This window comes from Leptonychotes weddellii, chromosome 12, assembly GCF_054177405.1.
Source record: "Leptonychotes weddellii isolate Sample4059 chromosome 12, ASM5417740v2, whole genome shotgun sequence".
In the NCBI taxonomy this organism is placed as follows: Eukaryota; Metazoa; Chordata; class Mammalia; order Carnivora; family Phocidae; genus Leptonychotes; species Leptonychotes weddellii.
The window spans coordinates 87,544,455-87,562,719 of record NC_138380.1 but is presented as its reverse complement, the minus strand read 5'-3'; the positions used below and the strand labels follow the sequence as shown (position 1 = coordinate 87,562,719).

Below are 18,265 nucleotides of genomic sequence, written 5' to 3'. Positions count from 1 at the left end.
TTCTCCCTCTCCTACTCCCCCTGCTTGTGTTCCCTCTCTCACTGTGTCTCTCTCTGTCAAATAAATAAATAAAATCTTAAAAAAAAAAATACATATGCTGAAAATAACATAATTTTGATTTAATAGTTACTAATAAAATTAAAGAGAGTCTTATATTCATTGATGGTAACTTATTATTAGTTCTAAATATTCTGTAAGGACTCTCAAATTGATTTCTGCATTAACTCTACAACTGCACTGAAACTGTTTTCAACCAAATATGTAACTAAGAAATGTTATTATAATAAGTAATTTAGTTTCTTTGTAAATAATTGTAAAAGTTTGTGATTTGGCTTCATTTGATTTGAACTGAGTCTCCTAGGTACACATTTATTTAGAATTATTATGTTTTTTTGATAAATCAACCCTTTTATCTTTATAAAATGCTCCTCTTTACCTTGAAGTGCTTATTTCTGATATTAATACACCAGCCTTTTTTATGCTTAAAGTTTGCATGGTCTATATTTTTCAATCATTTTACTTTCACTTTCAACCTGCGTCCTCATATATCACGTACCTCTTTTTAAATAGAATTACTTGAGTCTTGTTTTAAAAACAAACAAACAAACAAACAAAAACCCCATCTTCTTCACTGGACTTTTAATTGTTTAGTCCAACTATATTTAATGCAATTATATATGTGGTTGAATTTGTGGTTTGTTTTCCATTTGTTTTATTTATTTTCTCCTTTACAGCTTTGTTTTGATTATTCAAATGCTTATTGTCAGTATTCTTTTTACCTACTCTATTATTTTTTAGTTCTTTCACCTCGGGTTTTTTGTTTGTTTATAAATTAGTACTGTAGAAATTGCACAACCACCCTTAAATTATCACAATCTGCCATGAATTAATATCATATCACTCTTTGTAGAATGAATAAACCTTAAACTATTATAATTCCATTTATACATCCTCCCATTATTTGTGCTACAGTCTTATATGGTTTACTTCCAAGTAAACCATAGCACATGTTTATAATTTTTGCTTAAAAATATCAATTGTCACCCTCTGTTAAACAGGTATTAAAGAAGATATAAAAATTAAAATGATTGAATTTCTAACAAAAAATGATAATGGAAGATAAATATATCAGAATCTGTAGAATATATCAAAAGCATTGATCAGAGGAAATTTGATACCACTATACAGTTTTGTCAGTAAAAAAAAAAAGGTGAATGAATATAAATGAATTAAACTCCCAGCCCAAAATCCTAGAAAAGGAATGACAAAGTAAACCAGAAGAAGGCACAAGATGGAAAATAATAAAAGAAAAAAAACTAAAGTGACAGAGACTAGAAAAAGAGTAAACCTAATAATGAATGACTCAAAATCCTGGTGCTTGAAAAATATGATTAAATATACAAGTCATTGCTTGGGCGCCTGGGTGGCTCAGATGGTTGAGCATCTGCCTTCGGCTCAGGTCATGATCCCAGGGTCCTGGGATCGAGTCCCACATCGGGCTCCCGGCTCAGCGGGGAGCCTGCTTCTCCCTCTGACCCTCTCCCCTCTCATGCTGTTTCTCTCTCGCTCGCTCTCTAAAAAATAAATAAAATCTTTAAAATAAAAAATAAATAAATAAATATACAAGTCATTGCTTAATTTTTAAGAATATATCACCAAAGCACAAAAATACAAAATAAGAAATAAGCAAGAAGGGCAAATAACCATTGATATAGAAGAAAATATATATATATTTAAATGTTAAGCTATTTTGAAGACTTCTATACACATAAATGTGAACATCCCATGGGAAGGGATAATTTCTTTTTTTTTTAATTTAGTAATTTTTTTTAAAGATTTTAGTTATTTATTTGACAGAGAGAGACACCATGATAGAGGGAACACAAGCAGGGGAAGTGGGAGAGGGCGAAGCAGGCTCCCCACTGAGCAGGGAGCCCAATACGGGGCTTGATCCCAGGACCCTGGGATCATGACCTGAGCCAAAGGCAGATGCTTAACGACTGAGCCACCCAGGCGCCCCCTTTTTTTTTAATTTAAATTCAAGTTAGTTAACATATAGTGTAGTATTTGTTTCAGGAGTAAAATTTAGAGATTCATCACTTACATATAACACCCATTGCTCATTACAAGTGCCCTCCTTAATGCCCATCACCCATCTAGCCCATCCCCCTCCCAACTCCCCTCCAGCACCCTCAGTTTGTTCTCTATCATTAAGAGTCTCTTATGGTTTGCCTCCCGCTCTGGGAAGGGATAATTTCTTATTGAAATACAGACTAAGACAATTAACCCATTAGAGGTAGAAAGCCTAAACAGCTAATGCCTGGATGACACAGAAAATTTTACCATACTAAAGATTGTTTCACAGGGAATTTCTACCAAATCTCTTAGGATCAAACAGTTCTGATACTCTATAACAGAGACTCAGATTTTGTGCTACACACTAGAGTAGTTACAACAGACAGTGAGAGAGAGCGTGAGAGAGAATTTCTCAAAAATAATAATGGAACACACACATATATACAAACACACAAAGATATACATACATATGTAATGGGTTGAATATTGGCTCTAAAATAAATATGTCCATGTCCTAACTCCCGGTACCTGTCTTATTTGAAAATAGGGTTTTTGCAGATGTGCCTAAGAGTGGGTCCTAAACCCAATGATATGTGTCCTTAAAAGACACAGATTTCAGACAGCAACACATGGAGACAAAAGCCATGTGAAAACGGAGGAAGAGATGGAAGGGCAGCCAGAGCCAAGGAATGCCAAGGATTGACAGCAGCCAACAGAAGACATGGAGTGATGCTCTCTGAGAGCTTCCAGAAGAAACCAGCCTTGCCAACAACTTGATTTTGGACTTCTGGCCTCTGGGATAACTGTGAAAGAATAAAAAGTGCTGAAGATGCAAACTGGTTTCTCCTTCCTGCTTATGGCAAAATGTGAGAGGGAAGAGAAAGATTGAGGAAAGATCCGTTAAGCAAAAGGAACCATGACTTGTTGACTTTGTAAGTTCTCAGCCTGTTCAGATCACAAAAGATGTTAAAATGAGCAAGTCCCCATTGTTGGTAAAGCTGCTCTGGATAGAAAGCCAAGAGTGTGGCTGGAAAGTCTTCATGGAAGAGATTAGGTGTGTGAGTCATGAATCTAATCAATTTCTTGGAGGAAACCAAGAAAAGATGGGATTTTCCAGGAAAAATACGTGGAAGGCACTCTTGTCTAAGGGTGTAGACCCCCTTGACATGGAAGAAGAAAAGATCTGTAAGGGTACTAATGAGATATTATACCACTAAAACCCTGCCGCTCAGGGCTCAAAGGGAAGACATGGGATGAAATATAGGAAAACTGTCAAATTTCTGGGATTCCAGGGCAGGAAATGGAATGATAGAGCAACTAAGCTATAAACATGTGCTGCGTATCAAAAAAGGAAGAATTCTTTTTTTTTTTTTTAAAGATTTTATTTATTTATTTGACAGAGAGATAGACAGAAGAGCACAAGCAGAGGGAGTGGCAGAGGGAGAGGGAGAAGCAGGCTCTGCACTGAGCAGGGAACCCGATGCGGGACTCGATCCCAGGACCCCGAGATCATGACCTGAGCCAAAGGCAGACGCTTAACCATCTGAGCCACCCAGGCGCCCCAAAAAAGGAAGAATTCTAAGGGTTGAACTTTAGTTAAAAGGGAGAGGCCAGGGAGACGAGGCTAGAGGCAGGACCGAGCAAGCCTTCATGTGCAGAGAGGAAAGCATCAAACCACAGAAAATCATTCTCAGGTCTTGAACTGTAACAAATTTTGGCATGCTGGGCCCTAGTGACACCGTTATTCCTTTTATTCCCACCCTTTTGGAATGGAAATGTCTATCCTATGCCTGTGTTAACCTGAAAAATAAAGTTGCCAGTTTTTTTACCTGCAGAAAATGGGTCTATTCAGGAATAACAGAGAATTACAATCTGGAACAAGCAGGCTATGGCAAAACCACAGGCTCGTCTGCAGAACAAAGGACAGGAGCCCTCTTTTATGGAGGAAAGATGAGAGTCCAGAGGGGCTGTTATAAACAAAAAACCCATTGGTGTAACTGGGAGCTGGGAGTATAGTGGCTTCTCATTGGCTGAGCTGTGACTGTCTCTCATTTGCTGGGCTGTTGCCAGGGAGAAGAGAAAGCCTTTCTTCCTCCTGCTGGGATAGTAAAGTATCCGGGATTTGCAAGGTGGGTCTCTTCTTATTGGGTCTGCAGTTTACGAGTGGTAGGGGAATTAGAACTCCACTGCCAGCCTCCCTTTAGACTCCATTCTAAATGATTTTTTTTTCATTATTAATTTCACACCTGTCACACTGTTTTGTTTTGGAAGTAGAAAATTCAAAGAGATAGAACAACCAAATATTCCCAAGAAAAGCAAAAGTAAGCAATAAAGAAAATAGAAATAAATAAGAAAACAGATAAAAACCATATAACTAATAAATTCATTCAAGAGCAATTTCTTTGAGGGAAATAACTAATGAGTTATTCTGTCAGCTCACTTAATCAAGAAAAAGAGGAAAGGGAATAGTAAATATACAAAATAACAAATTACATGTGGAAACAGCCAAACATATGAGGCAAATCAATAGGAGTATCATAGAGTACTCTGCTCAATTCTAGGCTAACAAATTTGAAACAGAGAAAATGAATCATTTCCTAGCTTTATAAATTATCAAGTTTGGCCTTAGAAAGACTAAAAATCTGAATGATCCAATTGTCATATAATGTATAAAATAATTTATTAAAAATCATCCCATAAATAGCTATGTGCTCAGATTAAAAAAGCCTTGAAAGAACAGACAATTTTAATACCTTAAAAATTATTCAGAATGTAGAAAAAATAGTTTCCAAACTGTTTCTCTTCTATATAAACTTGTAGCAAGTTCAAAGATACTACCAAAAAAAAATAATCCACAAAAACTACAGAACAATCTTTTATGTACAAATCCTCAATAAAATTTTAGTACATAAAGTGAAGCAGCATATTAAAAGAATAATAATAATCTACATCATCTATTCTCATTTTCTTATGTTTTACTTATTTTATTTTTTTTTAAGATTTTATTTATTTATTTGAGAAAGAGACAGAGAGCGCACCAGCAGGGGGAGGGGGAGAAAGAGGGGAGAACAGACTCCCTGCTGTGCAGGGAGCCCATGCAGGGCTGAATCCCAGGACCCTGAGCTCATGACCTGAGCTTAAGTCAGACACTTAACTGACTGAGCCACCCAGGCATCCCTTCAGTTTTATTTTTCATAAACTTTTTTTGGATGCTTTAAAAAATATTTTATTCGTCTATGGAGATAATTACATAGTGTCTTTTAGATATGTTGATATATTATCATTGACATATTTACGTGGGAAATTTCAGATAGAAGAAACCATACTTTCATAGTGTTAAAAACATGACCACAGGTGCCAGTCAAAACTGGGTTTAAATCCCAGTCCTGATACTTCTTAGTTGGCTAACTCTGGATAAGCCTAATGTTTCTCTACAGTATGTAGTGTGGTGTTCTTTTCTGTTTTGGGTTTGTTTTGCTTTGTTTTGTTTTAAGAGTCTCCCTTCTTTTTTGGTTTTCATCAGTTTGACTCTAGTGTACCTAAGTGATATTTTCTTTCTAATCATTTTTGGGCTTCACTGGGATTCTGGATCTGGGTTCGGTGTTTTTCATCATAGTTGTATAAATTGTACCTAATATTTTTCAAAAAAAATGTTGTTGCCCCAGGCTCTGTCTTTTCTTTTGGGGGCTCAAATTACACATAATTTAGACTGCGTGGTATTGTCTCACAGGTCACTGACTCTACTTTTTCTTTTCGGTTGTTTTTCTCTGTGAACTTCAAGTTGGGTACTTTCTTTTTTTTTTTTTTTTAAAGATTTTTTTTATTTATTTAATAGAGAGAGAGAGAGACAGCATGAGGGGGAACACAAGTAGGGGGAGTGGGCGAGGGAGAAGCAGGCTTCCAGCTGAGCAGGGAGCCCGATGTGGGGCTCGATCCCAGGACCCTGGGATCATGACCTGAGCCGAAGGCAGTCGCTTAACCAACTGAGCCACCCAGGCGCCCCCAAGTTGGGTACTTTCTAATTGACCAGTTCTTAATCTGCTTTTAACTACACTGATCCTTTCTTCTGTAGTGTACAATCTGCTGTTAAGCCTAGCCAACATTTTTATTTTAGATATTTTATTATTTTCTGACTTCTATTTGATCCTTTTTAGAGTTTTCATTTCTCTTATAAAATTCTGTATTTCTTCACCCATTCCTTCCTATATTTAAAAAAAGTTAATACTTGTTTTAAAATCCTTTACAGTCATTCCAATGACTGGGTACTCAGAATTTGCTTATCGGCTTTTTTTCCCCCTTTTTATTTGAGTTGCATTTTCTTCTTTCTTTCTATTTTAATTTTTTTTATTCCAAATATTATTTAAAGACTTAAAAAGCGCAGAATGGAGTATATTTTTAAATTTCACTTATTATTTTCGCAGAAATCACAAGCCTTCTTCTGTAGCGGGCAGTTATGATGAGGAGCTATTTTGATTCCTCCATGATTGATCTGATCTGGAACTGGACCACACTTTTATTGAGTACATTTAAAGTGAACTAAGTCTTTAAACTCTATGCCAGCATCACCAAAAGGCTAAACTTTTGATCTTACATGGTTTGAGCCGAGAGAGCTCAAACTCCCAGTTTCAGATAGTTTTTCTTCAACTTTGTATTCACTTTTGTCAGGACCCCAGAATCCAAGCACATTGAGAATACACGACGTTACATAGATTCTTTTTGACTTACTACCTCTTCACTACTGCTTCCTTGGTTACAGTCTGATGAGAGGGTGGCAGAGAAACATTGTGATTAAGCTTTATTTTCCCTTTTGGGGTTCTCTAGATATCAACCCATCCCTCTAGCTTGTGCTGCCACTCAAAGCTTGATTTATGTCTTCTCAGTGCTGCAAATTTTCCAGTCTCCAGTCGATGACAGACCTACTTTTCTGCATACTAATCTATAGATGATGCCATGGTTCTCTGCTAACATGTGAAGGATTTGTACTTCTCTCTATTTAATCAACCAAACCTTTCTTGTACCCACTGCTTTTCAGTAGTGACATAGAAATGTATGATTTGATTTTATCCATTAATCTTTCTGTCTCTTTTTGTTAAAAGTGACAATCATTAACATTTTACTACATTCTAACTAGAAGTGAAAATAGTATCCTTAATTTTTAACTAATGGCATAAAATGTCATTATTATAATATATTAACAGTATATATTTAAACAATTTCCTTTAGAGACCCATCTTACTTCTATGTAAGATAAGATGTTAACATCTTCCTCGTTGTTGTTTACCAAATAATCTGTCATTTAAAGGATTGATGTTATATTAACTGATAGCAGTCATGTCATGTCATTCCATGATTTGTCAAGTATTTTACTAAGATCTTTTAATAAATAAACATTATCAGTAATAATGGAATAAATAAGTAAAATATTTGATGTTATCTACCAAAGTGCTGTAAATCCATGTTGTGGACCAATTATAACTGTGGTTTCCTCTGTTACAGAAACAATGACATTGGTATAAGGAATTATTTTTTCTGTGAAATAATTTTTAAGCAGTGTGTATACTAGCAATCCCATTGTATCCATCATAAATAACTATGTTAAAATAGCATTTCCTCTATGACTTTTTCATTCCTTAAACAACTTACATATGCTATTAGTTAAACTTCATTTATAACATAGGATGATTTCAATGAGTTGTAATAAAAATTTGTTGTACTATAGTCTGTTACATGGTTTTAACATCTCATTGATTCTTAAAAACAGTATCATTGCTCGATTGGACAGAGATATAACGTCATTTGAATTTTTTATCAGTGTATTAATAACCCTTTTCACATTTAGTAAGATTAATTTTCCTCCAATATTCCATGGCTTACAGGGTTATTACTTCTTGCTATTTTTTACATAAGATTGATGCTTTTGTCTTGCTGATTAGAAGACTTTTAAACATTTCAAAGATAATATTCAACAGTTTCCCTCTGTATGTCAGAAGTAAGATAAGTCTTTTCAAAATTTTTTCGGTAAATGTGGGCAAAATATTTACCTAATCTTGACAGTTCCTTGCTTAATTAAAAACAATGTTTTGGCATAAGAAGAACTGTGCACAAAGATATAAAAATAAATTCAATTATTCATAGAATATCATTCTTAAACTTTATGAAAGAAGTTTTCAAAAATATAGTTATGTAGAGAATAATCACAAATGTGACAACAAAAAAGGAAGACTAACACGGATTTCTTGAGTTAGTGGCTTAAATACTTATTGACATAATTTTCCAAAATAGTAAATTCTTGGAAAAATTCCAAGCAAAAATATATCCCCCCAATAACTCATCTATATGCATACCTGGACAATTCGTTATATAATAAATACATCAAAACATAATTTATTGATATCAAAAATGGATAATCATGGACAGTTTTTTACATACATGAATGTTCTGGGGACATTTTACTGTTACGCAGGATGCATGAAAATTCTTTTACAGAAAAGATTTTCTCAAATATCATGGGCCACCTAGAACCTCACATCCATACACTAAACATATTTATACCTTTCAGTCATTGAGACACTGAAGAGTTGAGTAATTTCCAAATTTTACTGTAGAGACATTGGCCACTTAGAGAATCATAGCTTAAATAAGTTCATAAAAACAGAAATCGCAAAAGTTAAATTTTTTAATGTAAAACAAAAGAACTGGGAATTATTAAACAAAGAACATAATGCTAGGTACTGTCCAGGACTAATAGTATGTTGAAGAGAAACCAGTTCATTTTCCCAGCAGTGCATCTACCACAGACATGAGGAAAATCCATATAAAATATTAACCTGTGAAAGCAACTGAATCATGCTGGGTTTTATGAAGGAGCTCTTTAAACATTTTCTCTATTTCCTCTGTGATAATTGGATTCTATTTCCCCTAGAATATATTTTGGATTTGTGTTCTCCTTAACAGAGAATTTTTTTTCTCCAAATCAGCACAATTAAAACATCTCCAACAATACATAAAACTATCCATAAAATATAGAAAATCTCCAATATTTTTCCTTCATATGACATTCAAGTATATGTAAGAGAAAGTATTGTTCATGGGGCAAGAGAAAAAATGATTTGGGCAATGACCTAATTAGCTAGGCATTAACATTCAAAGACCAGGTAAACCACAGTTTTAGTCAGTATTGCAAGAGTTCCTGTAAAGCTGAGATGTATGTACTTCATTTTCCACTCCCTATCACATTTCATGCACAGCCTGACTATTCTCAATCACGAGTCTCTGCAAAGCAGAGAAAGCAGAAGAAAGATTATTTGGAGCGGTACTAAAAAAAGTCCAGGAAATGCCTATCCCAACAGCAAATTTTCACCATGAAAAATAATAGAAATGACAAAGTTAAAAAAAAAAATACATGGGTTTCAGAAGTACCTACCCTAATAATTTTTAAGAAATTTTACTGTAAATATTTCCAAAACCATCAGGCTTTACAAAATATTGTACAACGTCCTGTGTATGGGAGTAAACATCTATTTAGGCTATCTGTCGAGTTCTGTTCAGTAATTTGTTCTGTTGAACTCTTTCACCTCAGGAAGGTCAATAATCATCTGAATTCCCCTTTATCTGCTGATCTCCTTAGCCTACTTTTAACAATGGAAGAAGAAACTGATCTATGGGTTAAGTCAACTGGTTCTCCTTAAGTCTCCTAGTTTCAATTATGTTTCAACAATATGTTATTGTCAACTTACCGAAGCAGCCTCTCAGTCATGAAAAATTCTTTCCCAAACTTTTGTGTTTGTTTGTTTGTTTAAAAAATTTAATTTAAATTAAATGTACAAGACCAAGCACAAGCACTGTCCAAAAACCAAAAATGAAGCCAAACCATGAAATCACTCAATGCTTACAGAGGACGGCTCTGATGTGTGTGTGTGTTGTGGGGGGGGAGGGGGGTCTTCTCTGGTTGCTCTGGCTCTTCTTCCTCTTTTTCTGCCAGCCCTCCAAGAGACCCCAAGGGGAAAGTGCTTTCACAGTTCTGGGTCCAGGAGACCTGGCAAATTACAGGCATTTGAACAGGGCAGTTGCTCTCAAAACTGTGCTCTCCGAGATCACCCAGAACAACAAGAGCCTGTTCTTGCTCCTGGTCGAAGCAGGCCACTACCAGGAAATCAGGGCTCTGGAAGCAGCTTGCTTCACGGTCCGGACTCCTCCGGTGCACGAACAGGGCGCCGCGGGGTTTTGCACCCGTAAATCCGAGGCTTGCGGATAAGGTGCTGGGAAGCCCTCACGTGGCTGGAGGACGCGATGGCACGAATCCGGCACTGGAAACTTCATCTGGCACTGGAAACTGCGTCGCCCTTCACGCTTGAGGCCACGCACCCTTAGCGAGTAAGCCCTGGCGAACTTTGCCCCACAGCGCTCACACTGAAATGGTTTAATTCCTGAACGGATGAGCACGTGCTTTTCTTAGGTTCTGAATACGCTGTGTCTTACCCCACAAGTTGGACACCGAAAAGGTCTGTCTGGACCCTGTGGGCCTGGTGGTTCCGTACTGCGGGCAGAAGGAGCGATGCAGAGTTGGTAGGGACACTAAACATTTTCCAGTATATCCTCATCACCTGCACGAGCATCAGCGCTAGAAGTGCTTTGAAGTGTGGGTAACCCTTCAGTGACACCTCCATCTGGGGAGCCTGTGGGCAGTTCTCCTCCTGCTGCTCCCAGCCAGGCCGGGGCGCCAGCGGCGGGAGAGCGCAGGGCTCGCAGCCTCTCCGCTCCCCGCTCCCCGGGACGCTGCGGGACCCTGGGACCCTCTGCAGGGTCCCTGCGCCTCGCCCGTGGACAGACTGTGGCTGGGGCATAGCAGCTCAGCGTGCGGCGTGCCTGTGGGTGGGAGCTCTCCCAGAACGTATTTTGATAGGTTTGTTCCCTTAATTTCTAAGAAAAAAGCCTTTTATTTAAAATTGATTATGTTACTATATGTTGTCAGAGAATGCTCTTTGGATTATTTGCATGCTTTATAATTCATGAAGGTTTTCTTTGCAGGCAAAACTAGGGTAATGTTTCACATAAACTTAGAAAGAACAGATATTCTCTGCTATTTGTATTGCAACTTTGATACATATCTGTAAAATCTGCATTGTCGGTTATGTTGGTTAGGTCTATATTCCTTGATCTGTATTGCATTGAGAGACATGTGTTAATTTCTTCGACTATTAGTTTGATTCCATTCCTCCAAGCATCTGTAGCTCTGTATTCTCTCCGCTCAGAACGGCGTTGCAGTAAGTTCTGGGAGCGATAATAAATAATGATAGTAATTGTTATATTTTCGTTGTGAACCTTTCAGCTTTATAAAGTGACCTTTGCTTTTTCGGTGCTTCCTGGTCTGAATTCTAATATCAAGTATGAGACTCCTCGTCTACTTTTCATTTACCTCTTCTTGGTTTATATTTGTCCTTTTATTTTTAAACTTCCTAAATACTGTTTTATAAGATGGGTGTTTCTTATACATGGTAAAATGTCAGATTTCACTTTGTTAGTTATCTGAAAATCTTTGTAATTGGTGACTTAAATAAGCAAAATCCACGTTTATCTGATCAAATGGCTGGTTTTAGTTTTTTTTTTTTTTTTAATTAGATTGTAGTCTATGCGAGCTATTTTATTTGTTTTATCTCTTCCTCTGTATAGATCTTTTGGTATATCAGAAGTGAGTCAAGGGAAAAATACTTCTTATTTCTGGGTATTTCTAATTCTAAGATGGGCTTTGCTTTCATAAATGTTATTGGTTTTATAATTTATTCTAACTCACTTTGACAGATTGCATCTGCCTTGAAATCTTCTCTTTCTGGTAAAGCATTGTCATTTTTTAGAACTCTTATTCTCTTTATTCATCATATATTTTAGATGAAACTTTTATGGGGTCGAACTGTAATATTTTCTCTTGTTCAAGTTTAAAGGAGGTGACTTTTCCTCTATTCTTAGAAGAGGAGGTGGGTTTTGATTACTTTTTTAGCTTCACCACCAGCTCTAGATTCTGGAACTTCCTTTTATTGTTACAATACAGTTCCCGAAAATATGGCTTTAAACTTTTTTGAAAGTTCTCTCCCAACTTTTGTCAGGATCCATTTTTTTCTCTTTTGCCCATACTGTCTCTGTCCCTCTTATGTGGATTCCATTCACAGAAATTTCACCTCCCCATGGGCTTTTCCTTGGTGGGATCTTAAAGTTGATTAATTCAGAGCTTTTAGGGCCCAGACATCCCCAGCACCGACTGTCTCTATAGAATCCTTCAGTCACCTGCAAACTGGAGCTTGCGTATTTCATGGCCAGTTTTGCTGCCTTCCTCAGCTTTCCATGTTTCACCTTTGGGCATTAACTGTTAATGAATATTATGTCTTCTGGCTCACAGGGACATTAGAAGTCACTTTACTTTCCATCCACTTCTCTGTTCATAGTTGCAGAAATGACTCAGGCCGTTGTCCCAGGTTTGTCTCCACCTTCCTGTGATTTGGGGAACACAGGGCTACCCTAACACCACATACTGTTGTAGGTGGCATTCCTGGGTCTTTGCCTTTACTATCCTGTACATAGTGAAGGTGTCCTGCCTAATACAGTGTGCAGGGATCTGGAAAGATTTTAAAACTATGTTGTCGTTGCCACTCCATTGTCCTTTTTTTTTTTTTTTTCATTTTTAATGGAAGTTGCTCTTGCCTTGATTTTCTTTAAGATTGTAAACATGATTTTAGAATCATTTTCTATGTCCATTAGTTTTCTTTCCTAGGGAACAATTTCCTTGGTTTGGATTTTGCATATAAAATAGATATAAATATGATTTCTATATGAAATATATACCTAATATATATATAACTAATGTGTATATATATATATATATATATGACTTTTATATATATGATTTTGTCTCTAAATTTTAATTTGGATATAACCTTGAGTGGAACTTCTCTTTTCCTGTTCTGTTCATGTCCTCATTTCTTGGAGTTTTGCTTTACCTTTATCGAGGCTTTCAGAACCCCCAGTAAAGCACCAGATATCATGATGGCAGCAGGGAGCTCTCACCCACTGAATTGGCCTAATTGCCAGTCTGAGGGCTGTCTAGCTCTTCCCCGTCCTATACCACCTTCAGGATAGCGGTTTCTCATCGAGGGGTGTGCCAAACTGTGGTCACCATCATCTCCAGCCTTCATTCACAGGCAGAAGGACCTGCTCCAGCTTCCTTCTTTACACAGGGATTTCTGATTCTCTTCCCCATTTTGCAACCTATTTCCTCCAAAGAGGCGAACTGTTCTTATAATTCCTATGTCAGCCCCGGTGTCCAGGTGGCCTGTAACTCCAGTCCTAAGCTTCTGCTTCATAAAGATATATCTGGTTCCTGGGCACAGCTACATTTGATGGCTAATTTATTGCTTATTAGGGAGTGACGGTGGGTGATGGGAATGGTTGTTAGGAATGTTCTTTTCAGGTGAAATCATGGAGTCATCTTTATTAAAGAATTTTATTAGGCACTTTTTCATGGTTTATCAAATCATTTTAATTAAAACTAATGAAATATCAGTGTACTACTTAGCAATCAGTTACTGGTTACCTAAAGGTGAATGGAAACAATCAATAATCCTCAGAGAATAAAAATACAGATTACATAAATAGGACATATTCAGAAATATCTTCAAAATGCACACAAAAAACCCACACATGGTAAATGGGTACATAATGCACAGGTACAGATTTTCTAGGTGAGAAATCCATGAAGCAGTAATCTAGAAGAAATGGAAACAAATGTTTTACCTCAGGGTAACATCCTGACATTTCTAGGGTCTTCTTTTCCCACTAAGAATTAAATCAGTGTTTCCCATAGAATAAAAGTGGCATTTACTACACAAAGAAGTCGCCCACTAAAGTTCCTGATATCTTTATCAATCACCATCAATAATTTAATTAGAAACGCAGTAAGTGAAGCAAGGTAGCTTGTCCCAAATGGTAAAGCTTAGATCAGTTTGATTCCTGTGATGAAATTTAAGGGTGAACCAACACTTCCAGAAAAAATTTCCATTGAGGTAAACTTAGCTGGGGGTTACAGAGTCAGTGTAGCAATTACCAAGGGATTTTTCTGGTCAGCAAGGTGAGGTGGCATGTCACTCAATCTCTTCAGCCTACACACTTGAGTCTGCACTGAAGATTAGCCAGGTCATAAGGATAGCTGCTGCTTGCAGCCAGTTCATGCGACCTTGCAACATTATTTCACTTTTCATGTACTGTTGAAATGATTCAAGAAAATGAGTACCCATATATATATGTGTGACTTTGTACACTCAAATCGGATTGTGATCTAACTGATTTCAAATGAAACACCTCTTGATCAACTCAAACTTTGGGACCTAAGTCCTCAGGAATGTAACAGTGCAATTATAGAACAATGGTCCAAAACCTTTCTTTTGTTTTTTCTTTACCAGCACTTAAAAAAAGTGAGGAATAGGACCCACACATACCAACATACAGTGGTGCAATATGGCAGTGATTCTCAAAGGCAAATACTACTTTCCTCCCTTTGCAAATTACTGACAAAGCATACTGAAGGGAAAATACTCTTGCAGAATATTATTTAAAATATATATTTTATATTGATGATGTGTGTTTATCTGGGAATACAATAAATATATAATATTTTAAATATTTGTGTACATATTTCAAATATATAGAAAAATTTATTTCTTGATAGTATACTTTTTTCTAAATCCCTAAAATGACACTCAAGGAAGAAATATTCCCATGGTAAATTGTAATAAGTGTTACATAACTATTAGTTTATAATTACATGATGAGATATTTTACAAAGGTTGACTAAAATATAATATGAAAGATGATTTATTATTCATTTTAAAGCTATAGAACTTAGTTCCACTACACGTTAATATTTAAGGAATGTAAATTAGACATCTATTTACAGTCTCATCATTACTGATAAACCTTAACTGTAATTTCATGACTCTAAATTTGACTTACTTTTCAAAGTTTCTAAGTGCATAGGCACAGAGGGAGAGTAAAAAGGATTTAAGTGGTAAGTGATAATAACAGTGGATGTTAATAATAACTGATAGGTCAAGATCAAGGACAGCTGCATCTGAGATCAAAGTGCAAATTATTTTTTAAGTTAGTTATTAAAGGACAATATCACCTCTGAATAAAGTACATCAAAATCACATATTTTTGTTAGAAACATTATTAGGTAATGAAACTTAAGAGGATAATATATTTTTAAGGAAAAAATTTGTACTGAAATATACTTCTTATTTTACAAGGAACTCTGCCTGACTGTCAGCCTTCAAAGATTATGAAGTAATAATGACCTGTTTAAGCAGAAATGTTACAAAGAAGATTTATAGCACATAGTTTGAGAATTCTTTATCTCAGTGGAGTGTTGAAAGAAAAAGATGTTTATTTCATGGAACATTTAAAAGATAGAATTCAATGACATTTTATTTTCAGTTATATTGGATATTTGGAGATTGCCATGGCTGAATCAGTGTCTCTCAGTCATAAGAAAACAAATTCCTGAAGACAGAGTGTATCCATATTTTATTTATTTATTTATTTATTCATTCATTCATTCATTCATTCATTTATTCATTTATTTAAGAGAGAGAAAGCACGAGCGGGGGAAGGGACAGAGGAAGAGGGAGAAGCAGACTCCCCACTGAGCAGGGAACCCCATGTGGGGCTCTACGCCAGGACCCAGGGATCATGACCTGATCCAAAATCAAGAGTTCAACGCTTAATGACTGAGCCACCCAGTCACGCCTGAGTGTATCCGTATTTTTAAAAGATTCTGTGAAGACTTCCAACTCCAATAGTGACAGATGAGGTAATTTAGACAAACTCCCCCTCAGGAGTTTGGAAACCTTGGTATGACGGTTAACTTTATGTGTCAGCGTGGCTGGGCCGTGGAATGCCCAGATATTTCTTTAAACATTATTCTTGGGTGTGTCTATGAGTGTTTCTGGATGAGATTAACATTTAAATCAGTAGACCTAGTAAAGCAGGTGGATGGGCCTCATCTAATTCATTGGCAGCCAGATTAGAATAAAAGGTTAGCAAAGAATTCTTTCTCTCTGCTTGTTTTAGAGTTGGAATGTCAGTCCTGTTCTGCCTTGGGACTCAGAGTTGGACTGAAACTTACACCATCAGCTCTCCTGGGTCTCCAGCTTGCCGACTACAGATTTGGGATTTCTCACTTCCATAATCATGTGAACCAATTGCTATAGTATATATCTTATTGGTTCAAGTTAATATACTGAACAAATAAAAATAAGATGTGCACAGAAGGATCAAAGGCATCAGGCAGTTAACAAATTAGGGATGAACCACTGGATCAAGATGCAAGAGAAAACAAAGCTTCAGAATGGTGAGCACAGCATCTGGAAAGGGCTATTTTTCCAGAAAGGCACCTGAGGAACTGTGTAGTGTCTGTCAGCATAAAGTACTAGGGGTACAAATGTGACACTGTGCGGTCTGCCAGCAGGAGGAGATGAGTGTTTGTATATTTTGAGTACAATGCCAAAGGTTTGAATAGTATGATAAGGAAGAACTAAAAATGAAGCAATTATTTGCCCAGACTACATTCAAGCTTCAAATCATGTGATTAACCCAGAAAAGCTCCATCAATGCCTAAAACTGAAATAAACTTTTACTTAATGTTTTCATAACCATAAACCTAGAAGAAATGCAGAATTTCTCTTCGAAAGAAAATAATAACATCAAACTAGGCCTTAAGTTACTTCTACAAACAATTTCTATAAGCAACTTATATAAATGGGCACACAGTTAAAAATAACCAGCACACAAAGAGAGACAAATGCCTATCAACAGAAATGGATCTGCCATAGAAATAGACCAACAAAGCCTCTAAAATTGGAGTTTTAAAGAATAGAATTTCAAATAATTAGGCAAACTATGTTACCTGTACATTTTTATATTAAATTTATTATTGCTACTATAAATTTAAATATAGAAAAAAATTAAAATAATTCATTGGAAAAGAGCACAAGAACAGGCAAATCTAAAAGTCTACAAAAAATTTGCAATAATTTAAACTATGATTTCAGAATGTAGGGTTGACTGCAGATTAGAAAAGTTAGCTGAAAATTAATAACTGAATAGATAAAAAAACTATTCAGACAGAAGGACTGATAGGGAAAAAAAGATGATTGATTGTAAAAGGACCAAGAAAAGGAAAAAGGTGAGAAAAACTTTTTTTTTCATTGACTGAGTCCCACTGGAAGACCAGAGAGAATGGGGGAGAAGCAGCATTTTTTTGGTCTTATTTTTTTGTTTAAGTTTTTATTTAAATTCAATTTAATTAGCATATACTGTATTGTTAGTTTCACAGGTAGAATTTAGTGATTCATCATTTGCATATAACACCCAGTGCTCATCACAGGTGCCCTCCTTAATGTTCATCACCCAGTTACCCCAGCCCCCACCCACATCCCCTCCAGCCAACCCTCAATTTGTTTCTTATAGTTAAGAGTCTCATAGATTTCCTCCCTCTCTGATTTCGTCTATTTTATCTTTCTTTCCCTTCCCCTATGTTCATCTGTTTTGTTTCTTAAATTCCACATATCAGTGAGATCATATGATAATTGTCTTTCTCTGATTGACTTATTTCACTTAACATAATACCTTCCAGTACCATCCACTTTTTTGCAAATGGCAAGATTTCATTCTTTCTTTATATATATATATATATCATATCTTTATCCATTCATCTGTCGATGGACATCTGGGCTCTTTCCAAACCTTGGCTATTGTGGACATGAGAAGCAGTATTTGAAACATTGCAAGACACCATTCTCGGGATTCAAGAAGCCCAAAGTACTCCAGCATGATTAAAATACATAAAAACCATGTCTAGGGGGCGGAGCAAGATGGCGGAGGAGTAGGAGACCTGGATTTCGTCTCCTCTCAGGAATTCAGCTGGATAGGGATCAAACCATTCTGAACACCTACAAACTCAACAGGAGATCGAAGAAAGGAATAGCAACAACTCTCTGAACAGAAAAGCGACCACTTTCTGGAAGGTAGGACGGGCGGAGAAGTGAATCTGAGGCGATATTCGGGAGGATAGACGGCGGGGGAGGGGCCTCCGTCGGCCGCTTCTGGCAAGTGATAGAACCACGGAGCACAAAATCGGAACTTT

General features: G+C 36.5%; 1 pseudogene; it reads right to left on the bottom strand.

The window, feature by feature from the left end:
* Positions 1-9,964: 9,964 nt before the first annotated feature.
* LOC115939726 (zinc finger and BTB domain-containing protein 44-like) lies at positions 9,965-12,430 on the bottom strand (annotated as a pseudogene).
* Between the last annotated feature and the right edge of the window lie 5,835 nt (positions 12,431-18,265).